The sequence below is a fragment of the Bos indicus genome, chromosome 8 (genome assembly GCF_029378745.1).
Source record: "Bos indicus isolate NIAB-ARS_2022 breed Sahiwal x Tharparkar chromosome 8, NIAB-ARS_B.indTharparkar_mat_pri_1.0, whole genome shotgun sequence".
Taxonomy (NCBI): Eukaryota; Metazoa; Chordata; class Mammalia; order Artiodactyla; family Bovidae; genus Bos; species Bos indicus.
This window is the reverse complement of record NC_091767.1, coordinates 89,066,896-89,094,536: the sequence shown is the minus strand read 5'-3', so window position 1 is coordinate 89,094,536 and position 27,641 is coordinate 89,066,896. Positions and strand designations below refer to the sequence as shown.

Sequence of the window (27,641 nt, the reverse complement as noted above, 5' to 3'; positions counted from 1 at the left end):
ATCTGGGCCCACTCTCCCTTGGAGTACTGAATGGAACAGGCAGTCTGCATCCAGGTGACCCCCTTGTTCTCAGAGGTCAAAAATCTCCTGAAGGCCTCCTGACATATCACAGTCTCTCCTTTCATTCTATTTCCAGGTCTCTGTTCTTGCGCTGCGAGCTCAGATCTATACAGCCCGTCACTAGGAACTGTCTCTTCAGGAAGAGACAAGTGTCCTTTGTAGTCCACCTTCTGCAAAGGAGTTAGGAAGAAAAGACTACTCAGAAATTCTCCTGATGCAGGACATGTTTGCATTTTTCAGAGACAGAGAAAGCTGCCTCAAGGAAGGAGAATAACCACATGAACAAACACACAGGTTAAATCGAACATTAGCTTTTTATTTAACAAACCCAAGCATTGAAAATGTCCTTGCTTTGAAGATCATCCTTGAAAAGTGTCCAGAATGGGAAATCCTGACCTCCTGATGTAATTTACATTCATGTTCTTCATTTCTGCTGATGGCCTTGTTCTTATCCATCATTTCAAAGTGCCTGAAAACTTAAAGAAAAAGTAAAGAAAAGTAGCTGTATTCATTGTGTCAGAAAACAGTCTTAAGCACTTCATAGTTATCATTTTTAACATTGTCAAAGCATTTCTCCCAACTACGTCTTTAACCATTCCTCCTGCACTGCAGTCACAGCCAGAGAGGCTTCAAGACGGCAAGTGTAGGAAGATCCTGATCTCACCTCCTACCGTGGTTACAAAAAACCTACAAATACATAGGAAATAATTCCCTCGGAAAGAGACCTAAAACCCAGAGCCTCCACAGCAAAGGGTAAAAGGATAGCATCTATATGGGTAAAAGAGGCAGAGATACAGGCTTGCCAAGGAAAAACCCAGATCCCAGCTACAGTGATCCACAATCAGGAGAGATCACAAAGGTATGGGTCATTTCCCCGAAGACTAAGGGATCTGAGCTTCACATCTGATACTCCAACCTCTAGATCCTGTACAGGAGAGATGAGCCCCTAAAACACCTGGCTTTGAAAACCAACAAGGAATATGCCCAGGAAAACTATAGAACTATAGGGAATGGAGAACCCACTCTTAAAAGGATCATGTGCAAAATTCACTCAATCTCAAAAATAGCTCAGAAACACCAGATTTAAAAGCATATGGGCCATAGGTGAAGGAGACCCACTTACTAATCTTGAAGCATCTGCTGGAAAGGAAGGAATAAGTTGCAAGACTTCGTAGGGGCTGAGTCACTCCTCCAAGACTGTGAGAGATAATATACCTAATATTGCTGTTGTTGATGTTGTTCAGTTGTCGGGTCATGTGTGACTCTTTGCCATCCCATGGACTGCAGCATGCCAGGCCTCCCTGTCTTTACCACCTCCTGGAGTTTGTCCAAGTTCATGCTCATTGCATCAGTGATGCCATCCAGCATTCTCATTCTCTGATGCCCTCTTCTCCTTCTGCCAACGATTTTTCCCAAGTAGCTAATACACAGAAATAAACAGAGAAGACAGAAATAAAATAAAATGAGAAGACAGAAGAATATGTTCCAATCAAAAAAACAAAACAAAGCTTCAGGAAAAGAACTAACTCAAACAGAGATAAGCAAGCTATCTGGTAAAATATTCAAAATAATGGTCATAAGAATGCTCACAGAACTTGGGAGAAGAATGGATGAACTTCAACAAAAAGATAGAAAATACAAGAAATTACCAAACAGAAGTTACAACTAAACTGAAAAACACACTAAAGGGGTGCAACAGCAGACTGGATATGGTAGAAAAATGAATCAGTGAGATGGAAGACAAAGCAATGGAACTCACCCAGTCAGAGCAGCAAGGGTTCAGGATGGGGAACACGTGTATACCTGTGGCAGATTGATGTTGATATATGGCAAAACCAATACAATATTGTAAAGTTAAAAAATAAAATAAAATAAAAAAGAACTTTAAAAAGTGAAAATATCTTAAAGGACCTTTGGAACAACATCAGGTAGATGTTGTGTTGTAAGGTTCCAGATGGAGAAGGAAATGGCAACACGGTCCATTATTCATTCTTGCCTGGAGAATCCAATGGACAAAGGAGCCTGGCAGGCTGCAGCCCATAGGGTCACACAGAGTCAGACATGCCTGAAGCAACTTAGCACAAGGTCCCAGAAGAAAAGAAAGGGAAAGGGCCAGAAAAATTATTTGGAGAAATAGTGGCTGAAAATTTCCCTAATTTGGTAAAGAAAATAGGCATCCAAGTCTAGAAAGCTCAGAAAATACCAAATAAGATGAGCATTGTAATTAAAAAAGATAAAAGTTAAAGAAAGACTTTTAAGAGTAGCAGGAGAAAAACAATTTGTTAAATATAAGGCAAACACCCAAAATCAGCAGAAATTTTTACAAACCAAAAGGGAATAGTATGCCATATTCAGTGCTGAAAAGAAGAAAAATTTGAAACCAAGAATTCTCTATTGAGCTAGGCTTTCATTCAGAATTGAAGAAGAGATCAAGAGTTTCCCAGATAAGTAAAAGTTAAAAAAAAAAAGTTTATCAGCATTAAACTAACCCTGCAAAAAATATTGAAGGGAGTTTTTTAAGCTGAAAGAAATGGCACTAATTAATAATAAGAAAACAATATTAAAGTAAAAATCTCAATGGAAAAGACAATATATAACATATATTATAGTACAGTTCAGTTCAGTTCAGTCACTCAGTTGTGTCCGACTCTTTGTGACCCCATGAATCACAGCACACCAGGCCTTCCTGTCCATCACCAACTCTGGAGTTCACTCAAACTCAAGTCCATTGAGTTGGTGATGCCATCCAGCCATCTCATCCTCTGTCGTCCTCTTCTCCTCCTGCCCCCAATCCCTCCCAGCATCAGTCTTTTCCAATGAGTCAACTCTTCGCATGAGGTGGCCAAAGTACTGGAGTTTCCGCTTTAGCATCATTCCTTCCAAAGAAATCCCAGGGCTGATCTCCTTCAGAATGGACTGGTTGGATCTCCTTGCAGTCCAAGGGACTCTCAAGAGTCTTCTCCAACACCACAGATCAAAAGCATCAATTCTTCAGTGCTCAGCTTTCTTCACAGTCCAACTCTCACATCCATACACGACCACTGGAAAAACCATAGCCTTGACTAGACGAACCTTTGTTGGCAAAGTAATGTCTTTGCTTTTCAATATGCTCTCTAGGTTGGTCATAACTTTCCCTCCAAGGAGTAAGAGTCTTTGAATTTCATGGCTGCAGTTACCATCTGCAGTGATTTTGGATATACAGTAAGTCCCCTAAATACCAACCATCAAGTTGCAAACTTTCAAAGATGCAAACATGCATGCCATCAGAGTCAGGTGTGAGTGAAATTGCAATTTGCCCTCCATTTCATATTGCTGAAAATCCTTCAGCTCTATCATCTCCCAACTCCTCTCCCTCCTCCAGTCAGTAACAATTCTTGCCTGTTTACACAATGCCAACCCCTGAATGGCAGCTGCTAAGACCATTCCCATAGAAAAGAAATGCAAAAAAGCAAAATGGCTGTCTGGGGAGGCCTTACAAATAGCTGTGAAAAGAAGAGAAGTGAAAAGCAAAGGAGAAAAGGAAAGATATAAACATCTGAATACAGAGTTCCAAAGAATAGCAAGAAGAGATAAGAAAGCCTTCTTCAGTGATCAATGCAAAGAAATAGAGGAAAACAACAGAATGGGAAAGGGATCTCTTCAAGAAAATCAGAGATACCAAAGGAATATTTCATGCAAAGATGAGCTCAATAAAGGACAGAAATGGTATGGACCTAACAGAAGCAGAAGATATTAAGAAGAGATGGCAAGAATACACAGAAGAACTGTACAAAAGAGATCTTCATGACCCAGATAATCACAATGGCGTGATCACTGGCCTAGAGCCAGACATCCTGGAATGTGAAGTCAAGTGGGCCTTAGAAAGCATCACTACGAACAAAGCTAGTGGAGGTGATGGAATTCCGGTTGAGCTATTCCAAATCCTGAAAGATGATACTGTGAAAGTGCTGTACTCAATATGCCAACAAATTTGGAAAACTCAGCAGTGGCCACAGGACTGGAAAAGGTCCATTTTCATTCCAATCCCAAAGAAAGGCAATGCCAAAGAATGCTCAAACTACCGCACAATTGCACTCATCTCACACGCTAGTAAAGTAATGCTCAAAATTCTCCAAGCTAGGCTTCAGCAATATGTGAACCATGAACTTCCTGATGTTCAAGCTGGTTTTAGAAAAGGCAGAGGAACCAGAGATCAAATTGCCAACATCTGCTGGATCATGGAAAAAGCAAGAGAGTTCCAGAAAAACATCTATTTCTGCTTTATTGACTATGCCAAAGCCTTTGACTGCGTGGATCACAAAAACTGTGGAAAATTCTGAAAGAGATGGGAATACCAGACCACCTGATCTGCCTCTTGAGAAACCTGTATACAGGTCAGGAAGCAACAGTTAGAACTGGACATGGAACAACAGACTGGTTCCAAATAGGAAAAGGAGTTTGTCAAGGCTGTATATTGTCACCCTGTTTATTTAACTTATATGCAGACTACATCATGAGAAACGCTGGACTGGAAGAAACACAAGCTGGAATCAAGATTGCCGGGAGAAATATCAATAACCTCAGATATGCAGATGACACCACCCTTATGACAGAAAGTAAAGAGGAACTAAAAAGCCTCTTGATGAAAGTGAAAGTGGAGAGTGAAAAACTTGGCTTAAAGCTCAACATTCAGAAAACGAAGATCATGGCATCCGGTTCCACCACTTCATGGGAAATAGATGGGGAAACAGTGGAAACAGTGTCAGACTTTATTTTTCTGGACTCCAAAATCATTGCAGATGGTGACTGCAGCCATGAAATTAAAAGACACTTACTCCTTGGAAGGAAAGTTATGACCAACCTAGATAGCATATTCAAAAGCAGAGACATTACTTTGCCAACAAAGGTTTGTCTAGTCAAGGCTATGGTTTTTCCTGTGGTCATGTATGGATGTGAGAGTTGGACTGTGAAGAAGGCTGAGCACTGAAGAATTGATGCTTTTGAACTGTGGTGTTGGAGAAGACTCTTGAGAGTCCCTTGGACTGCAAGGAGATCCAACCAGTCCATTCTGAAGGAGATCAGCCCTGGGATTTCTTTGGAAGGAATGATGTTAAAGCTGAAACTCTAGTACTTTGGCCACCTCATGCGAAGAGTTGACTCATTGGAAAAAACTTTGATGCTGGGAGGGATTGGGGGCAAGAGGAGAAGGGGACGACAGAGGATGAGATGGCTGGATGGCATCACTGACTCGATGGACATGAGTCTGAGTGAACTCCAGGAGTTGGTGATGGATAGGGAGGCCTGGCGTGCTGCGACTCATGAGGTTGCAAAGAGTCAGACACGACTGAGCGACTGATCTGATCTGATCTGATCTGATACTGTACTATTGTACATTTAAAGATACTATACTTTAAGACTAAAAATGTTTTCTTTATTTTTTGTGTGTTTGTTTTTTATGTATTATTTGTGTGAAAAGTATTTTAAACCCATTGTAGTAAAGTACTATATAGCCAACTGTGTTAGTTGGGTACCTAAGTTAACTTTGTTGGACTTAGGAATGAGCTTTTGGAATAGAATTCATTCATGTGTAGGGGACTTACTGTAAAATAAAGATAGTGGATCAAAAGTAGTAAATATTACTAAAATTATAATAATTAATCAAGGGATGCATAAAATAAAATGGGGTAAAATGTGTTACCAAAATTATAAACTGTGGAGCTGTGCTTAGTTGCTCAGTCATGTCCAACTCTTTGTAACCCCATGGACCATAGCCTGCCAGTTTCCTCTGTTTATGCAGATTCTCCAGGCAAGAATACTAGAGTGGGTTGCCATGCTGTCTTCCAGGGGATTTTCCCAACCCAGGGATGGAACCCAGGGCTCCTGCATTGCAAGGGAGTTCTTTGCAAAGCCACCAGGGAAGCCCAAGAATACTGGAGTGGGTTGCCATGCCCTCCTCCAGGAGATCTTCTCAACCCAGGGATGGAACCCAGGGCTCCTGCATTGCAAGGGAGTTCTTTGCAAAGCCACCGGGGAAGCCAAGAATACTGGAGTGGGTTGCCATGCCCTCCTCCAGGGGATCTTCCCAACCCAGGGATGGAACCCAGGGCTCCTGCATTGCAAGGGAGTTCTTTGCAAAGCCACCAGGGAAGCCCAAGAATACTGGAGTGGGTTGCCATGCCCTCCTCCAGGGGATCTTCCCAACCCAGGGATGGAACCCAGGGCTCCTGCATTGCAAGGGAGTTCTTTGCAAAGCCACCAGGGAAGCCCAAGAATACTGGAGTGGGTTGCCATGCCCTCCTCCAGGGGATCTTCCCAACCCAGGGATGGAACCCAGGGCTCCTGCATCTCAAGGGAGTTCTTTACCATCTGAGCCACCAGGGAAGCCCAAGAATACTGGAGTGGGTAGGCTATCCCTTCTCCAGGGGATCTTCCTGATCCAGGAATTGAACTGGGGTCTTCTGCATTTTAGGAGGATTCCTTACAAGCTGAGCTATGTGGGAAGCCCAAAATATGGTGGGGTAGAGTAAAAGGATAAAGTTTTGGAATGTTGCTACCAATTAAAACAGGCTACTATTTATATAGGATGTTATATGTGAACTTCATAGAAACCACAAAGAAAAAAGCTTATAGTAAATAAAAGAAAATGAGAAAAAAATGCAACACTAAAGAAAACCACCAATACATGAGGTAAGAGAGAAAGAGAAGAAGAAAGTTACAGAGATAAACTACATAAACAGCCACAAAACAACTAACAAATTGTCAATAAGTATGGACATACACTAATTAAATGTAAAATGCTAAATTCACCAATCAAAACATAGAGCAACTGAATGGATAACAAAACAAGACACATCTATATGCTGCCTACAAGCCACTTCAGAGAAAGTACATAAAGAATGAAAAGGATGGAAAAAGATATTCCATACAAATGGAAATGATATCTGGAGCAGCTATACTCATAGCAGACAAAATAAACTTTAAAACAGAGAGTGTAATAAAAAGACAAAGCAAAATATTGCACAATGATAAAGGGATCAATCCTGTACGAAGATACACTTTTATAATTTATAAATGTACATGCACCAACAGAGGAGCACCAAGATATATAAAGCAAATGTTAACATTTTAAAGGGAAAATTGTAAACAACAAAATAATAGCAGAAAGAATAAAATAATAAAGTAAACAAAATAATAGTAAAAGTACTAATAGTAATAAGCACCCCCTCTTAAATCATTGAATGGGCTTCCCATGTGGCTCAGATGGTAAGGAATCTGCCTGTACTGCAGATGGGTTTGATTCCTCAGTCAAAAAGATCTCCTGGAGAAGGGAATGGCAACCCACTCCAGTATTCTTGCCTGGAGAATTCCATGAACAGGCTACATACAGTCCATGGGGTTGCAAAGAGTTGGACACAACTGAGTGATTAACAGTAAATCAATAGATAGATCATCCAAACAGGAAATCAATAAAGAAACATCAGACTTAGACAACATATTAGATCAATAAACTTCGCATTTATAGATAGAACATTTCATCCAAAAGCAGCAGAATACACATTCTTCTTAAATGCATGTGAAACATTCTCTAGGATATGTGACATATTGGGTCACAAGAAAAGAGCCAATAAATTCAAGATTGAAATTGTATCAAGCACCTTCTCCAACTGCAATGGTATTAATGTAGAAATCAATCACAAGTGGGAAGAAACTCAAAGCCACGTAAACGTGAAGATTAAACAACATGGTACTGAAAACCAAGGAGTCATTGAAGAAATTAAAGGAAAAATCAAAACATACTAGCAACAAAAAACTCCCACATATGCCAAAAGATAAGTTCATAGCAATCTACCTCAAGAAAAATCACAAATGAAAAATCTAACCTTACTTCTAAAGAAATTTTTTAAAATGAAGCCCAAAATTAGTAAAAGGAAGAAAATAGCAAAGATCAGAGCAGAAATTAATGAAATAGAAGCTACAGGGAAATAGAAAAGATAAAACTAAGAGCCAATTGTTAGAAAAGACAAAATCAACACACCTTTAGCTGGACTCAACAGGAAAATAAAAGAGATTTAAATAAATAAAATTAAAGATGAAAGAAATTTCAACTAATACATAGAAATACAGCATTTCATAAAAGACTGCTACAATCACTTATACATCAACAATTTAGGCAATCTAGAAGAAATGGATAAATTCCTAGAAACATATAGTCTTCCAAGACTGAGTCTTGGAGGAATAGAAAATCTGAGTAGACAGATTACTAGTAAGGAAATTGCGATTGTAATCAAAATCTCCCAACAACTGAAAGCCCAGGACTAGTTGGTCTCACTCGTGAATTCTACAAAATATTCATAGAAGATACTACTTACCCTTCTCAAATTCTTATAAAAATGTGAAGGGAAGGGAAACCTTCCAAACACATTTTATAAAGCCAGCATTACCCTGTACTGGGCTTCCCTTGTGACTCAGCTGGTAAAGAATCCACCCGCAATGTGGGAGACCTGGGTTCGATCCCTGGGTTAGGAAGATCCCCTGAAGAAGGGAAAGGCTACCCACTCCACTATTCTGGCCTGGAGAATTCCAGGGACTGTATAGTCCAGAGGTCACAAAGAGTTGAATATGACTGAGTGATTTCCACTTTCAGCCCTATACCAAAATCAGACAAGGACACCACACACAAAAAAATAAAATTACAGCTCAATATTCTTAATTTGGGGCGGCTCCAAAATCACTGCAGATGGTGACTGCAGCCATAAAATTAAAAGACTCTTACTTCTTGGAAGGAAAGTTATGACAAACCTAAACAGCATATTAAAAAGCAGAGATACTACTTTGTCAACAAAGGTCCGTCTAGTCAAGGCTATGGTTTTTCCAGTGGTCATGTATGAATGTGAGAGTTGGACTGTGAAGAAAGCTGAGTGCCAAACAATTGATGCTTTTGAACTGTGGTGTTGGAGAAGACTCTTGAGAGTCCCTTGGACTGCAAGGAGATACAACCAGTCCATCCTATAGGAGATCAGTCCTGGGTATTCACTGGAAGGACAGATATTGAAGCTGAAACTCCAATACTTTGGCCGCCTCATTCGAAGAGTTGACTCATTGGAAAAGACTCTGATGCTGGGAGGGATTGGGGGCAGGAGGAGAAGGGGACGACAGAGGATGAGATGGCTGGATGGCATCACCGACTCTATGTACATGAGTTTAGGTGAACTCCGGGAGTTGGTGATAGACAGGGAGGCCTGGCATGCTGCGATTCATGGGGTCGCCAAAAGTCGGACACGACTGAGTGACCAAACTGAACTGAACTGAACTGATCCTTAATAAACACAGATGCAAAAATCCTCAACAAAATGGTAGCAAGCCAAATCCAACAATATATTAAAAAGGTCATACACCATATTCAACTGGGATTTATTCCAGGATGCAAGGATGTTCAACATCAACAAATCCATCAATATGACACATTAATGATTAATACATAATTAACAAAGTGAACAAATGCTGGGTCATATGGCAGTTCTATTTCCAGTTTTTTAAGGAATCTCCACACTGTTCTCCATAGTGGTTGTATTAGTTTGCATTCCCACCAACAGTGTAAGAGGGTTCCCTTTTCTCCACATCCTCTCCAGCATTTATTGCTTGTAGACTGTTGGATCGCAGTGAATGGCATTGAAACATGTATAATATCATATAAGAAACCAATCGCCAGTCCAGGTTCGATGCAGGATATAGGAAGCTTGGGGCTGGTGCACTGGGATAACCCAGAGGGATGGTATGGGGAGGGAGGTGTGAGGGGGTTCAGGATTGGGAACACGTGTACACCCGTGGCAGATTCATGTTGATGTATGGCAAAACCAATACAATATTGTAAAGTAATTAGCCTCTAATTAAAATATATAAATTTAAATTAAAAAAAATCAATAAACAGAAATCTGTGGCATTTCTACAGACTAATAACAAATTATCAGAAAAAGAAATTTTTAAAATCCCATTTACAATAGCATGAAAAAGAATAAATTACTTGGGAATAAATTTAACCAAGAAGGTGAAAAGCCTATACAACTGAAAACTAAGACACTTTTCAAAGAAACTGAAGAAGACACAAATAAATGGAAAGACATTCCATGTTCATGGATTAGAAGTATTAATATTGTTTAAATGTCCATAATATCTACAACAATCTGAAGGTTCAATGCAATCCTTATCAAAATCCCAATGGCATATTTCACAAAACTAGAACAAATACTCTAAAAATTTTATGGAACCACAAAAGATCATAAATATCCAAGACAATTTTAAGGAAGAACAGAGTTGGAGGTATCATACATCCTGATTTCAGAATATGCTAACATATATCAAGTATATGTTAGTGTGTATATATATATATATACTATATATAATATATAGAGTAGCTATGGTAATCTGAACAGTATGCTGTGCTCAGTTGCAGTCATGTTGACTCTTTTGTGACCTCATGGACTGTAGCCTGCCAGGCCCCTCTGTCCATGGAATTTTCCAGACAAGAATACTGGAGTGGGTTGCCATTTCCTCCTCCAGAACAGTATAATACTGGCAAAAAAAATATATATATATATAGAATAGCAGAACAGATCGAGAGCCTAGAAATAAATTCACACATATATGGAAAAACTATGGCAAAGGAAAGAACATACAATGAAAAAAGTATTCTCAACACCATTCTTCAATTAATGGTGTTGAATAAACTGGACAGTCACATGCAAAAACAAAACAAAACAAAACTAGATCACTATCTTACAATGTTAGACCTGAAAACATAAAATTCCTAAAAGAAAATATAGGCAGTAACTTCACTGTCATTGGTCTTAGTGACTTTTTTGTGTGTGGTCTGATTTCAAAGGCAAGGGAAACAAAAGCAAAAATAAGCAAATTGGACTATATCAAACTACAAAGCTTCTGGTCAGTGAAGGAAATAATCATCAAACTGAAAAGGCAACCCCTCTAAGGGGAGAAGATGCTTGCAAATCATGTATCTGATAAGATACTTGCAAATAATATGTCTGATATCCAAAATATATTTATAAACCTCATACTACTCAACAACAAAAAGAAACAACCCACTTAAAAAGGAAGTGTTTGGATAGGCATTTTTCCAAAGAACACATACAGATGGCCAGCAGGCACATGAAAAGATTTTCAACATCACCAGTTATTGGAGAAATGCAAATCAAAACACAATGAGATACTACCTCATACCTGTTAAAATGACTATTATGGAAAAGACAAGAAACAACAAATGTTGAAGAGGATGTGGAGAAAAAGGGACTCGCGCACAGGTGGTGGGAATATAAATCGATACAGCCACTATGAAGAACAGAAAGGAGGTTCTTCAAAAAATTAAGACTGCAACTGCCATATTATCCAGCTATTCCACTATTGGGTGTTTATTCAAAAAACATGAAAACACTAATTTGAAAAGATATCTATGTTCAATTACATCATTATTTACAACTGCCAAGAGATGGAAACATGGAAGCAACCCAAGTACTCATCAATGGATGAACTGATAAAGAAGATGTGGCACATATAGGTGTGCCTGCTGAGTGTGCCCAGTCAGTCAGTCATGTCCAACTCTTTCTGACCCCATGGACTGGAGCCTATCAGGCTCCTCTGTCTGTGGGATTTTCCAGGCAAGACTACTGGAGTGGGTTGCCTCTAGGAGCTTCCAGACCTAGGGATTGAACCCATATCTCCTGTATCTCCTGCATTGGTAGGTAGATTCTTTATCATTGAGTCACCTAGAAAGTGTGTGTGTGTGTGTGTGTGTGTGTGTGTGTGTGTGTGTGTGTGTGTAGTATTACTCAACCATAAAATATGAAGTGAAATTTTGTCATTTCCAACAACATGGATTGACCTAGAGGGTATTATGCCAAGTGAAATAAATCAGATGGAGAAAGATATCATTCACATAAAAAAGCTATAAACAAACAAACAAAATTAAACAAAACAAACTCATAGGTACAGAGAAAAGATTAGTGGTGATCAGAGGGGAAGGGGGTTGAGGGGAGGGTGAAACCTTGGAGGGGGTCCACCTTATGGTGATGGATGGCACCTGGGGTTGAGGGGAGGGTGAAACCGTTGGAGGGGGTCCACCTTATGGTGATGGATGGCACCTAGACTTGTGGCTATGACAACCCTACAGTGTACACAGGTGGCATATTATAATTCTGTGTACCTGAAACTGATATAGTGGGAGAGGGGAAGAAAGGCAGGAAGGAGGGAAAGAAGGGAGACAAGAAAGAAAAAAGTCACGGTCAGTAAAGGAATGCATTTTCAAGTCATTATGTTTAATGGAAAACATCTGGGGAAAAAAGATACATATATAACTGAAGCACTTTGCTGAAACTAACACAACTACGACTATAGTTCAATTTTTTAAAAAGGGACAAACTACTGATGTGTGGAACAACATAAAATGAATCTCAAAACAGCATGTCAAATAAAAGAGGCCAAGCCGAAGTAACAAAAACAAAAGCAAAAATCATTATTATGAAGAATGGATTTCCCCAGATCACCAACCTAGGGGTTCACCCACCTCCCTCCCACGGTCCTGTTTCGGAAACTCCTGACGGGTCTGTGAGCCACTGCAAGACTGATAGCTGCAGGAGGCAGTGGCCCTGGCTCCCACACACCCTGCCCACCACAGCTGGCCACATCCTGCCCTGACTCAGGCCATTCTGATCTCAGTTCCTGGAAGCCAACTGAACCTGAGTAGAGAGACAGTCTCCTTTTCTCTGCCCCAAAGGGGGCCATTGATGAGGATCTGGAGACCCCCCTGCCCCTTCCTGGGAGCCACCAGGGTCCTGTCACCAGATTCTGCACACCTGAGCCTGATCTGTGGTGGGCTTCTCCACCTGTCGCCTGGCTAAGCCCTTCCCCTTAACGTGGGACCTACAGTTCCCTGTGACGTACTTGCCTATAAGCCACCTCAGAGCCAAAGTTTTTACTCCAATGAGGCCACCTGAGTCCTGGCTCATCACATTGCTGCCAGGCTTATGGGGGCTCTTGAGGCCCTCATAGTCCTGCTCTAGGCACCCAGCCCACATCCCACAGCAAGCTGACCTCTGCCCAGCATCCCAGTCCTCGTTTCTGCCACACTCTGCAGTGCTCCATGTGCCCTTTGCCCTGTCTGGATCCCAAAGTCCTCAGTTGCTCAGAAACCTGTATCGGGGCTTTATCACTGTCCATAGGCTTCTTGCCACCAGCTATCATTTTGGAGCTATTATTAGAGTGAAAACTTCCTTGGATATTTAATTAAAGAAGTAGCTATACAAGTAACTTGCCTCCATGTCACAGGAGCACTGATTAGACCCTGGCTTTGGCCATATTCAGCTAAGACTCTCAGGATCCCAGGGTATGGCAGGCTACTGGGCACCCCATCTCCCTAATTGCACACCCAGTCTCCCCTAACTGAAATGCCAGGTATGCCCAAAGCCACAGCTCCTCTCTTCCCACTGCATTGTTAACAACCACCCAGTCCTTGCCCTGTGGTCACTCTCAAAGCCTGTCTTTTCATCTACTGCTTACACTTTATTTCTTAGAGTAAAAGACAATTTTCAAACGCCCATTTATCATGTTTGCCTTCAGCTCTCCCTGTCATTTTGCTGTGATTCAGATTCAGGTTTGATTAAATAAAGTTTCGGCAGAGACTCAACTGGTGGTGGGAAGTGCGGAAGTTGTTGGGGACTTGACTGAGGAGCAATGATAGTAATGGACAATGAACTCCTACCTGGGGGAAGAAGGGTAAAGACATATGGGAGATGAATGCAGAAATCCTGTAGGAAGGGAGCCGTGGAGGATGTGCAGGAGAGTGAGGGGAGCCCTTGGAGAGACAGTGAGAACACCAGGAATATAGGACTGTAGAGGCCTGACTGGAAGGTCCCAGACTCAGACCAACCCAAGCAAGGACCAAGGATCAGCTCTACATCGGGGAGATTGAGCTGTGGGCTCAGGTGAGCCAGATCCAGCAGGTGGAGCAGCTCCTCAGCCCTGGCTGTGCAGGGCACCAGCTGCACACCAGCAGCTGGCTCTGCTGGCCTGGCATGTGGCTGGATCTGGGGAGTGTGAAATCTCTGGTGATGCTAATGTGCAGTGTGTGTGTGTGTGTGTGTGTGTGTGCGTGCGTGCGTGTGTGTGTGTGTGTGTGACTCAGTCACATCCAACTCTTTGCAAGCCCATGGACTTTAGTCCACCAGGCTCCTCTGACGCAGGGAGACAGGGAACTGCTGCTGTTGCTCAGAGTTCCTCCCACCTCAGTGCCTCAGAAAACGCCTGCAGGTCTGTTAAAATGCATGTTCTGGTGCAGGAGGAACAGTGGGCCTCAGTACCTGCATTTCTGATGAGCTCCTGGGCAACACCAAACCCAACATCATGCTTCCACAAAGAAAGTGGGCTCTTTAACAAGATTTTCTTCTGTCCAATTGCTTACACCCGCAAGCAAGAACTCACCTCAAAGTGTCCTCGATGTTCAGGTGCTAAGTCACGTCTGACTCTTTCTGACCACATGGACTGCAGCACACCAGGCTTCCCTGTCCTTCACCATCTCCAGGAGCTTTCTCAAATTCATGTCCATTGAGTCAGTGATGTCATTCCACTACCTAATCCTCTGTTTGCCCCCTCTCCTCCTGCCTTCGATCTTTCCCAGGATCAGGGTTTTTTTCAATGAGCTGGCTCTTTGCATCAGGTGACCAAAGTATTGGAGCTTCAGCTCCAGCATCAGTCCTTTCAATGAATATTCAAGGTTCATTTCCTCTAGGATTGACAGGTTTGCAGTGCCTGGATGTTAACAAATAACATATGTATTCACAGAGCAACCAACCAGGAGCACATGTCACCTAAGACATTCTCAGTAAGTGATGACAGTGTTGTCCATACCCACCAAGCTCTTGCCTGCCCTGGAACTCTAGTCTCTAGTGATTCAGAGCATGAAGGCTCTTGCATCCCTCAGAAGTCTGCCCAGCCAGGCCTCCCCAGGATTCTGCCTTCCCTCTCCTTCAAGGCTGCACAGGGAGGACTTCCTCACGGTGTGCACACCAAGGTGTGAGGGTAAAAAGTGAGGCTGATGTGTGTCTTCACAGGCCTATTGGATCAGGACACCATTGCTTCAAAGCCAGCAAAGGCCTTAGTCTGAAAAGATAGTTGGAAATTCTTGGTGTGATGACTGAGAGGTCAGACCCTTCCCATGGCCTTACTTGCCATGACTTCCCACTCCCACCCCAATACACACAGATCTTCAGTCACATCTAACATGATGCAAGGCCCAGGAGTCACACGCTCTCCAGGCTTGGCACCTGCCACCCAGCCCTTCGCTGCTGGACCCTGCATGTTTTGTATCTGTAAGATGTAAGATGGAGGGCAAGCCCCTCCTGCAGGAAGCCTTAACCACCTCCGTAGACTGGGCTGTGACCCCCACCCTCCTTAAAAGCAGGAGGGTGCATCTGGGCACTTGTGGGGCAGAGATCTCAGGCCCAGACAGCACTTCTCCTCAGGCTGATTTTGGAGTAGCCACCCTGTTGTCTCACTAGCTCCTTGCTTAGCAGTTGTCCACTTTCTGGTCTTTCCCACTCTACTGGATTAGAGGGGGTTTAAGAACAGGATCCAATGCCCACTCTGGGTCTGGCTTCACAAGTGTTAGTTGTTTGGGTAGCCATTCCCTTCTCCAGGGGATCTTCCCAACCCAGGGATCAAACCTGAGTCTCCTCCATTGCAGGCAGATTCTTTATCATCTGAGCCACCTGGCAAGCCCTGTTGGTTGTTAAATTAAAAAAAAAAAAAAAAGAACGAATGAGAGATGAGAAGGAAGGAGAGAAGGCAGGAGAGAGGAAAGTATTTAGCTCTCCAAACCCTGTTTCTTATTTCTTTTTAAGACTTCAGAACTTACACTCTATGTGGCAAGACCAAGAGTGCCCAGTGAATGTAGCTGGTGCCCTACCTTTAGAAGAGTCAATTCAAGGTGACATGAGTATAGTCACTGATTAAGTGGGTGGATCTAATCAACTGGGTGGAAACTCATGGCATGGTTACTATCCTGCACATTCAGGTGAACGTGCTATAAGGACCAGCAGGAATATTTAAAATTCAAGGTGAACACAGGTTCACGTTGCCTCATTGTAATCCAAGTCACATAAGGTTGAGTGTGGGGAAGAAAATAACAGAGAAATAAGAATAATTTCATGTTAAATTGTCTTTCAGTGTAGTCAACAGAAAACAGAGTAAGAATACTACACACCAAAGTGGTAATTGACATGAAATTCAGAAGTCACTGTCAGAGCCACCAGCCCTGCAGGACAACTGCTAAGCGAGGAGCTAGTGAGACAACAGGGTGGCTACTCCAAAGTCAGCCTGAGGAGAAGTGCTGTCTGGGCCTGAGATCTCTGCCCCACAAGTGCCCAGATGCACACGTACACACATGCAGACACACACGTACACACATGCAGACACACACGTACACACATGCAGACACTCACGTACACACATGCAGACACTCACGTACATACATGCAGACACTCACGTATACACACGTACACTCCACACTTTTCCCAGAGTCACACTGGACTTTAGACCACAGAGTTGCTGAGCCAACATTTCTCTAGTCTCTGGGTTTGGAATACGTCCAAAGGGGAGGTCTGTTTTCCTGAGCCCTGGTCCCAAGTGTAGATTTCCCTCCTGCCCACTTATATTAAGCAATCAACTGTCAAACATTTTAATTTAGTGAATGAAAACCCCTTGACCCTGGAAGGCTGTAAATTAAATGAAATCTCCTCTGCACACCTGGCCACCTCGGGGGTTTTACCCCCAGGTAAGCAGCCACCTGGCTGGAGGGGATCAGGATCCCCAGGTGCTTCCTGGGGCTGCAGCAAGCCAGGCCCCAGCATGGGGCGGCTGTGGCATGTCAGTGTGAGAACAAAAGTACTTCCCACATCCTACAATGTCAACCTATGTTACATGTATATTTTAATTACATGAATTCAAAAAATAAAAATTTCACCTCATGTTAAAAAAGGGTGAGGAACTGTGCATACTTCTTAGCAAGCCAGCAGAGTAAATGTAAATTGTATTTCTGCTACATGGGAAAACAGAATTCCTGCCATTCTACATTGAGACTGGCTGAAATGATGCAAAACCCTCTAGAAAGTGTTGCTTTCCAAAGATAATAGAGACCCCGGCTCTCCTGATAATAGAGTTTAGGGTCTGGAGGCAGATGTGGAATACAGACGAAAGGTGAGGGGAGGAAGAAGTAGAGGAGCATTATCTCTTTAGTGGCCAAGAGGAAACAGAGAGACAATTAGGTGCATCAAGCAGGACTTCCTGCAAGAAGAGCCTCTTCATCTGAAAGCCAGAGTGTGACGAGGATCTACTGAGATGAGGAGGGTGTGAGAGCAACACGTGCAAAAGGTCCTGAGGTGGGAAGCAGTGCGGCAAGGAAGAAGCACAAGGCAGGAGGTGGGCTGGAGAAAGGACATGCAGGACATCAGGCCATGAAATGATGGGGACAGCACTAGAAGCTCCTAGCAGCTGGGAGGGGCTAGAGCTGAGGAGAGAGGTCATCACTGTGCATTTTGAAAAGATCCTTTCGGTGGCAGTGGGAAAGGAGAACTAGGGTGAGCTCAACTGTGTTTGTGCATGACCACGGTGGAAATTAAAGTTGAGAGGGCCTAGATCCAGCCCTGAGGTAAGTCAAAGGTTAACCTCGAGTGAAGACAGAGTTACCCACAAAGGAGAGTAAGGGATCATCAGAGAGGAGGATAAATAGACGGCCAAGGAAAGAAGGACTGCCCAAGAGGTGTGTCAACATGACAGTCTGCTGAGGGACCACAGTGTAAGAAAAAGCATACTGGGCTTAGCAGCATTTGGATCCTTGTGACCTTAGCAAGAGATATTAAGGTTGGAGCGACAGATACAAGCTAAATGGGAGTGTACTGAAGAGAGAAGCAGAAAGGGAGAAAATAGCAACTTTCTAGGAAGGAGACGAAAGATGATAGCCGTGGGGAAGAGGAAATCATCAAAGGAGGAACTTGTTTTGTTGTTGTTAGCATTGTTTAGAATGAGAATGTTTAAAAACCTGTCTTTAGGCTGTCTGACTGAATGTATTACATTGTGCATGCATGCTAAGTCACTTCAGTCGTGTCTGACTCTTTGCCACCCTATGAACTGTAACCCTCCAGGCTCCTCTGCCAGTGGGATTTTCCAGGCAAGAATACTGGCATGGGTCGCCTTGCCCTTCTCCAGGGGATCTTCCCCACCAGGGATTGAACCTATGTCTCTTAGATTTCCTGCACTGGCAGGCGAGTTCTTTACCACTAGTGTCACCTGGGAAACCCATGTTACATTAACCAAACACAACCTTATCTCCTTCCTGAAACCCCTTGTCCCTTGTGCAATAGGGATAAAGAGAAATGCAATGGGACATCGGGGAAAGAGACACTCATGGAAATTTGGAAAGAGAACACCTGGATGAAGGGGAGGGAACTGCCTTAGGAAGGCTAGCAGGGAGGGATGCTGACAAGGAGAACCCCAGGAAGCCTTTGGTCTGGAGAAACAAGAGAATCCAACTGGGAGCCCATGTCCCCATCCCACCTGCTCTCAGGGCACAGCCAGGAGATGGTTATAAGAACCTACACAAGTGATTAAATGGCACAGAACCACATACACACTCTCCATGGCTGGGTAACTTGTAGAATCCTATGCATCTGCAATTATTTTAGAATAAAAAGTTAACATTTTGACTTTCCTGGTGGCTCAGACAGTAAAGAATCTGCCTGCAAAGCAAGAGACCTGGGGTCGATCCCTGGGTCAGGAAGATACCCTGGAGAAGGAAATAGCTACCCACTCCAGTATTCTTGCCTGGAGAATTCCATAGACGGAGGAGCCTTGTGGGCTACGGTCCATGGGGTCGAGAAGGGTCAGACACTACTGATTGACTAATACTTTCACTTTCAAAAATTAAAATTTTAAATAAGTGAAAAATCAGGAAGTCCTTATATTTTCTTGTGAAAGTTTTAACACATGATGTCCTTGTTCCAGTGGGAAAACTGAAGGGTATGTTCTCATGATATGTACAAGAACCGGGGTGAAGACCCCCAGTGGGAAAGAACCGAATACCTCTCTGTTAGGAAGAATGGGAAGGGGACAGAAAGACCCCATGTAGATATCCCATGGACCTGCTGCTCCAGTGCTGGTCGTCTCAATGTGGAGTGGTTTTTTTTTTTTTTTCCTGAGGTGCCTCCTTTCTGGACAGTGCAATGGAGTGCTGCTGCTGCTAAGTCGCTTCAGTCGTGTCTGACTCTGTGCGACCCTATAGACGGCAGCCCACCAGGCTCCGCCATCCCTGGGATTCTCCAGGCAAGAACACTGGAGTGGGTTACCATTTCCTTCTCCAATGCGTGAATGTGAAGTTGCTCAGTTGTGTCCGACTGTTCACAACCCCATGGACTGCACCCTACCAGGCTCCGCCGTCCATGGGATTTTCCAGGCAAGAGTACTGGAGTGGGTTGCCATTGCCTTCTCTGGCAATGGAGTGCATGGAACTGGAAACCTTTGAACCAGCAAGTCCCAGGATCCCACAGTGACTGGGGAAGCTGGAGGAAGGCCACGGCGCTGCGTGCTCTCTGGGTACCTGGAGAAGTGCTCAGAGCCAGGGCTTCTGGCCATTTCCGTGCTGCCTCCTTTGGGTTCTCAAGTGGCTCATTGCCTCTGACTCATTGCCTCTCTCAGTAACCACACAGTCCCCTGTTGGGGCCTTTGTTTCTCCTGGGTTTACCCACTGCTCTCCACTGACTCTCCCCGAGACTCTGCATTTAAAAGCATAATGCTCCAAAGTTTGTTGTTTTGTTTTGTTTTCTTTTCCCTTTTTGTCCTCTTTATTTATCTTTAAATGCCTATGTGAGCATTATAGCCAATGTAGTCCTGGAACATTTCCTGTGACTTTTATTGAATGGAATTTACTCTTTATGAATCAAAGTCAGTTCCTTCCAGTGTAACGGAATCTGTTTTCAAATGATTGTTGAGGACTCTCAATTACTTGGATGCTTCAGGCAGCAGGTCAGCCTTGCAGGCAGGATTTATTTCTGGTTTATGATTTGTCTCTGCTTTTATCTGACTTTGCAAGATCCTACAGCCCACAGAACTATGAATCTGGAGTCCTTTGGTTAACATTGCTAGTTAAGAGATTGCAGCCCTGAAGCAAGGGACTTCACAGGGGATTTCTGCACTGAGGGACTAGAGAGAGAGATTACTTTATTTCTTCCCTGTTTTTTGGAATAGAGAAGGGAGCAAGAGTCATTGAAGGACGACAGGGCGTGTTTGTATACTTGGTTTATAGAAGTCTGAGAGCATTTCTAGAGAACACCTCTGTGTTTCTTAGCATTATTCTTTTAGCGTGCACTGTATAAAATTACCATATTAGTGGTTACAAGTGGTCAAGTGTGGTAATTTCACGTGGTTCCTTCTAAAACATTTCTTTGGTAGCCAGCCTCCTCCTTCTACCAAAAATACAGCGATGTCTTTTCTCTCTTTCTTTATCTGGTCATGCTTTCCCAGTAAACCTCTGCTTATCCCAAATGCTCCCATCTTAACTAATTGCAAGATTTTCCCATTCCCCAGGGACAGCAATGTTTAATGTGGTTCATAAACAGAGGCGTTATAGACAAAGTAGAAATAGCCACAAAGAAAACGGAAGGAAGATTACTCTCCAGGTCTGACCCTTTTAAACTGTCCATTGGTATGACAGTAGCGGGGAGAAGGGTAGAGATAATCACAGATGAATTTCCTGTAGAGCCATCATCCAGAAACTTTCCTTCTCAGGCATCATGAGAGCTGCTTTCTCTTTCTAGCTTAGGTTTCTTATGTTCAGGCCGCATGCTGTCCTCTTTCTTAGTTTACTCTCATTTTGCTGAAACTCATCCTAAAGTAACTTCCTAAGAAAGGGACATAGAAGGAGAATTGTTTCAATCCTTGCTTTGTCTGAAAATATCTTTATAATACCTTCAGACTTGGCTGATGATTTGGCTGAGTGTAGGATTCCAGGCTCCACTGTCTGTCAAAGCTACTGTTGAGAAATCCGGTACTTGTTATGATGACCATTTTCTGGCATGTGTCCTGGTTTATCTTCCCTTTCTCTGGAAGTTTTTTGGGAATTTTGTTAAACCTTATATCAGTTTTGGAGAATTGACTTCTTTAAGTTCTCCAATTTATGAACATAGTATTTTCTCCACTTATTTATATCTTTGACTTCTTTCTTCAGCACTCTGTAGTTTTTAGCATACCTGTGCATATTTTGTTAGATTTACACCTCAGAATTTCTTTTTGCTTATAAGTCATATTATAAGTGATTATAAGTCATATTATATTTTAAGTTTCAGTTTTCATATATTTATCGCCAGTACGTAGAAATACAATTAATGTTTGCACATTGATCGCATAGCCTGAACTCTTGTCTATTAGTTCCAGGTGTTTTTGTGTTTGTTTTTTGCTTGTTTGTCTTCTGTAGATTCCTTAGGGTTTTTCTGAAGACCCTCATGCCATCTGCAAATGGGGGCAGTTTTATTTCTTTCTTTCTGACCTGTGTATCTTTTATTCCTTTCTTGTTTCTGTTTTGCTGTCTAGGACTTACAGTAGCATGCTGAAGAGAGGTGGTGTCAGTGTCCTTGTCTTGTGTCTGATCTTAGGGGAAAACATTCAACTCTTTCACCATCACATATAATGTTGGCAGTAGGGATTTTGCAGATGTTCTTTACCAAGTTGATGAAGGTTCACGCTATTCCTAGTTATCTGACAGTTTTATCATAAATAATGTTGAATTTTGTCAAATGATTTTTCTGCGTCAGCTGATAGGATCATATGATTTTTCTTCTTTAGCTTGTAAGTATTATGGATTATATTGCTTGATTTGTGAATATTAAGCCAGCATTCATCCTTAGAATAAACCCAACTTGCTCTTGATAATTATTTTATATATTACTGAATTCTATTTGTTAACATTTTGTTAAGAATCTATGTAACTATATTGATGAATATGGGCCTGTAGTCTTTTTTTTTGTACTTTTTTCGCTTTCAGGATACTTGCTTTACAAAATGAGTTGACATTCTCACTTTTATTTTCTGAAAGAATTGTGCAAAATTGGCATTTGTTAATTCTTCTTTTCACACTTTGGTAGAATTTTCAGCAAAACCATCTGGCCTGAAGATTTATTTTTTGAGGATTTAAAAATTATTAATTCCTTTTCTTTGATAGCTATAGGGCAATCCAAATTTGAAATGTTTTATTTCATATTGGGAGAGTTGTGGTAGATTGTGCTTTTCAAAGAATTGGTTCTTTCCATCTAAGTTGTCAAATGCATGTGTGTAGAACTGTTTCTAGTTTTCCTTTTGTATGTTTCTGATGTCTGCAGGGAGTGTAGTCATTACCTGTTTCATTCCTAATACTGCTAATGTCTGTCTTGCTATATTTTGTGTCAACCCTGTTAGAGCTTTGTCTGTTTATTGACCTTCAAAACAACCACCATTTATTTCATTGATTATTTTTCTGTTTTCATTTAATTAATTTCTGCTCTTATCTTTCTTGCTTCCTTCTTTCTGCTTGCTTTAGATTTGCTTGGCCTTCTTTTTCCTATTTCCTGAGGTGAGAGCTTAGACTATTGATTTGAGTCTATTTTATTTTCTAATCTCAGCTTTTAAAAACATGTTTTGGAAGTCTGAGGTCTTCTGCCAGCGTTCAGCAGGTGTTCTGTAGGAGTTGTGATGGGGGGAGGGAGGCTCACGAGGAAGGGGATATATACATATATAGTTATGACTGATTCACTTTGGTGTACGGCAGAAACAGACACAACATTGTAAAGCAATTATCCTCCAATTAAAAAAAATAAATTAAAAAATAAAATGAATTAAAATCAATATATCACCAAAATAAGGTAACTATTGATTTTGATGGAAAAGATGGTTGGAAAAAAACAATAACTGTGCACAAAAAAAAAAAAATGTTTTAATCAAGAAGAAGAGCTTGTGCATGGTTTCAATTCAATGAATATAAAAGGAAAAGCTTTTTCTTTTTATGAAAAGTTGTAGAAATTCTATGATCCATTTAAATGCCCAGATAGTTAGTATTGTACCCATTAAATGGGGTACAATGTGCCATTTTCTAGATGCGGACCCTGACACTCAGATGTGTGGCAGTTTCTTTATTAATTAACAATGATGGTAGAAGCAACACTCCCCACCCTTCTCCCCACTACAGCATTCCAGCCTGTGCTAGCCATTCTCACCAGTTGGAGCAGAGGCTGTCCATAAGGGATCTGGGCAGGTTCCACCCCAAAACCAGCCATGCACAGTCTACAACGCAGAGTAGATGTGGGGACTGGCAAGAGTGAGGGTCAGTGGATGGCATCTACCTTCCTCTTCTTGCCCTCAGGCTCCAGTCAAGTTAGGTCAAAGGAGCCAGGCCCTGGGCCTCTTTGCAGGCACCTGGATAGTGGACATCCATGCATAAAGGCCAGCCTAGGTCTTTCAGGAGGGCTGCAACTTCCAAAGTGCTAAAGTAAATCAACATACTCCAGATAGACAGGGCAACCCAACTCCACTGCTTGCCAACTGTGTGACTTTGGGTAAATGTATGATCAGCTCAGCATTTCACTTTCCTCTTCAGAGAAATGGAATGATATTGGTGTCCATCTCCTAGGGTTGCTCTGAAGGTTAAGGAGTTATTTTGTGTGAAGTTCTTTGAACAAGCTCTGGCAGGAGTAGGTACCAAATCAGTACTGATATTTGCTCTGACTTCCCCCATCCAAACTCCTTCAGCCCTTTCCACTTAAGATTCAGTCTCTGATGGTACAGGAGTGAGGAAATTGGCAATTACTTTTGCCCTCATCTCGTCACCCTCTCTCTCCACCTTCATCTCCAAACAACCCTTCCACAGCCAAGGAAAAGCCAAGTCATTCAATAATGTTGCAGACACTTGTTCAAATAGCCAGGGGCAGGCGAGGAATACGTGGAACCAGTCTAAGCAGAGTGCAGACAGGTTTGCGCAAAACCACCCCATTCACTGAGGGCTATGTGAATGATAGGATAAACACAACCCAGGCATTTTTGCTGAATTACAACCCAGACTATATATATCAACAGTCCTCCATAAATGGAAAGCTCTTCTCCAGCAAGTCAGCCCCCACCACAATTTCCCAGAAGCAATATCCAGCAAGAAAAGCACTTTTAGGGACAAACGACTCAAAGTTTCAGGCTGCCGAAGACTGAGCTACCCAGTTTGTGAGGTTCAGTGCAGGCATCGCCGCAAGCCTCAGACAGGTCTCCTCAACAAAACAATGGAGAGACTCAGGAGTGCCTCCACCCTTTGGAGTGCCTTCCAGCCCACCCTGTCTCCTCCTGCTGTCAGAGAACACACGCTTCTAACTGAAAACATGCCACAAGGGCAAATACACCAACATACTAGACCTTCACCACCAGCCCAGGCTGAGCTTACATTTCTCTGTTTATCTGCTCCCACTGAAACTTCTGCCCAGCAGACTACAAATTTACTTATGTTACAGGTTTATTATAAGTGATATAGCTCAGGAATAGCCAAATGGAAGAGATGCACAGAGCAAGGTATGGGGAAAGACCTTGGAAAGTCCATGCCCTCTCTGGGTCTATCATGTGCCCAGCATATAGATATGTTCACCAACCCAGAAGCTCAGTTGCGTAGGGGCTTCCACGGAGGTTTCACTATGTAGGCTTCATTGATTAAATCACTGGCCGTGATTATTTCCAGCCACCCTCCTCCCCAGAATGGGTGTGAAAGTTCCAACTCTGTGATCACGTGGCTGGTTCCTCTCAACCAGCTCCCATCCTGAAGCTTTCCAGGGCCCCAACCACCAGCCATCTCATTAGCAGGCAAAAGACAATAGATTTGAGGATTTTAGGAGTTCTGTCACTGGTATCCAACTCTTTGCAACCCCCTGGACTCTAGCCTGCCAGGCTCTTCTGTCCATGGGATTTCCCAGGCAAGAATACTGGAGTGGGTTGCCATTTCCTTCTCTAGGGGATCTTCCTCACCCAGAGACTGAACCTGCATCTCTTGCATCTCCTGCATTGGCAGGCAGATTCTTTACTGTCTGAGCCACCAGGGAAGCCCCAAGAATCAGGAGCAAAGACCAAATATTTATTTTGTACTATACTACAGGGTCAGAGAAGGCAATGGCACCCCACTCCAGTACTCTTGCCTGGAGAATCCCAGGGACGGGGGAGCCTGGTGGGTTGCCATCTATGGGGTCGCACAGAGTCGGACACGACTGAAGCGACTTAGTAGCAACAGCAGCAGCAGCATACTACAGGGTCCATGGGCTTATCTTCCAGGGAGGGTCAAACCTATTACCTCCCTCACAGGAGTTACCGCTGCAGCGTATACATGCACACATACACACATGTGCACACACTTATGCATGCAGGCACATACATACATGTATACAAATACACACATACACTCATACACCCACACACAATGCACACACATATATACAGTTACACACTTATATGAACACACACACTAATTAGGTGTCTGAATATTAGAAACAGCCTTACAAAATATGAAATGTGAAAAGAACAATTCCTGGAATCTGTTGGTTCTCCACTGAGCAAGAGTGGAGAAAGGGGATGGATGAGGCATAAAGATGGGGACAGATGATGTAATAACTATGAAAGTCACAAAGTCATGAAGGCTAGCTTTGGTAGGAATCTCTGTCAAAGAAAGAAAACTCACTGGGAAAGAGCTCTGACAGAGAGGCAGAGGCTTCACTTGGCCCCAGCCAGGGTTATTAGGTACAAAAGGCCAATTTCCATGCTGCAGATCCAATCCAGATCGATGTTTTGGAGCTATTTCTCTCCCTGATAGTTCAGTTGGTAAAGAATCCACCTGCGATGTAGGAGACACCGGTTCAATTCCTGGGCCGGAAAGATCCACTGGAGAAGGGATCAGCTACCTACTCCAGTATCTTGGGCTTCCCTTGTGGCTCAGCTGGTAAAAATATCCACCTGGGTTCAATCCCTGAGTTGGAAAGATCCCCTGGAGAAGGGAAAGGCTACCCACTCCAGTATTCTGGCCTGGAGAATTCCATGGACTGTATAGTCCATAGGGTGACAAAGAGTCAGACATGAGTGAGTCACTTTCACTTCATTTCTCTCCAGCACTATGTAAATAACTTCCACTGTGGTGATCTGCTGGAAACCACAAGACCAGGGCCCCCCAGGGACTCTTTTCTACTGGGTACCCTTCCCTGTGGCCAACCTACTCTACCCCACCCCCTGCCCAGAGCTCCCACCACTTGTCCACACGTGTGGACTCACACCACATTGCATCTTTACAGATCAACCTCTGAAACCCCCCCAAAAGTAGCATGTACACTCACTCAGGATAAGAGCAAGACAGAGATCCAAGAGGCAGAGGCAAGCAGGGAGGAAAGAAAGTGCATTTATAGGCACAAGTGTCTGGCTTTCCCAGCTTATCTGTTCCTACAACTACTTCTGCAGCATCTCAGCTCTGCTGGGGAAGGCTTCCCTGTGGGTTAGAGTCTCAAAACTGGATGTCTTTTCACCATGTGGCACCTGCAGGCCATGTTTCAGGCACTAATGTGCTGTAAAAATAAAGTGTATTTCTTTAAAAAAAAACTACACATAAGAATATAATGTGTGTATGTGTGCGGGTGTGTATGTTCAGTTGAGTCCTACTCTTTGCGACCCAATGGACCATAGCCCGCCAGGCTGCTCTGTCCATGGGATTTTCCAGGCAAGAATACTGGAGTGGGTTCTCATGCCCTCCTCCAGGGGACCTTCCCAACCCAGGGATCAAACCCAAGTCTCTTCAGTTTACCTGCACTGGCAGGTGGGTTCTTTACCACTAGCGCCACCTGGGAAGTCCACATGATAATACACATTTGCTCAAATTATATTTGTCTGCGATCACATGGTTTTCAAAAGTATACAGACATAAATGATTGTATCTTTTAATTTAATCCCCATAAGCCTAGATTTCATTTGATAGTTTGAGCACAGAGATGGAGAATTTTTTTAATTACTTAGTCAAGGCTATGGTTTTTCCAGTGGTCATGTATGGATGTGAGAGTTGGACTGTGAAGAAAGCTGAGTGCCGAAGAATGATGCTTTTGAACTGTGGTGTTGGAGAAGACTCTTGGGAGTCCCTTGGACTGCAAGGAGATCCAACCAGTCCATTCTGAAGGAGATCAGCCCTGGGATTTCTTTGGAGGGAATAATGCTGAAGCTGAAACTCCAGTACTTTGGCCACCTCATGCGAAGAGTTGACTCATTGGAAAAGACTCTGATGCTGGGCGGGATTGGGGGCAGGAGGAGAAAGGGATGACAGAGGATGAGATGGCTGGATGGCATCACTGACTCGATGGACATGAGTTTGAGTAAACTCCAGGAGTTGGTGATGGACAGGGAGGCCTGGAGTGCTGTGATTCATGGGGTCGCAAAGAGTCAGACATAACTGAGTGACTGAACTGACTGAACTGAACTGAACCTCACATTTTATTTTTCTCTAAATTTTTATCATGGAAAAATTTCAA

At 42.9% G+C, this 27,641-nt stretch overlaps 1 long non-coding RNA gene across 1 annotated transcript in view; it reads right to left on the bottom strand.

The window, feature by feature from the left end:
- Nucleotides 1–355: 355 nt before the first annotated feature.
- The window catches only part of LOC139184621 (uncharacterized), a 30,833-nt gene continuing 3,547 nt past the window's right edge, over nucleotides 356–27,641 (bottom strand). Inside the window, exons 2-3 of the long non-coding RNA XR_011568164.1 lie at nucleotides 1,276–1,480; nucleotides 356–536 (exon numbers count right to left, since the gene is read on the bottom strand). This is a non-coding gene — a long non-coding RNA (uncharacterized lncRNA). The remainder of the gene's footprint in view (nucleotides 537–1,275; nucleotides 1,481–27,641) is intronic.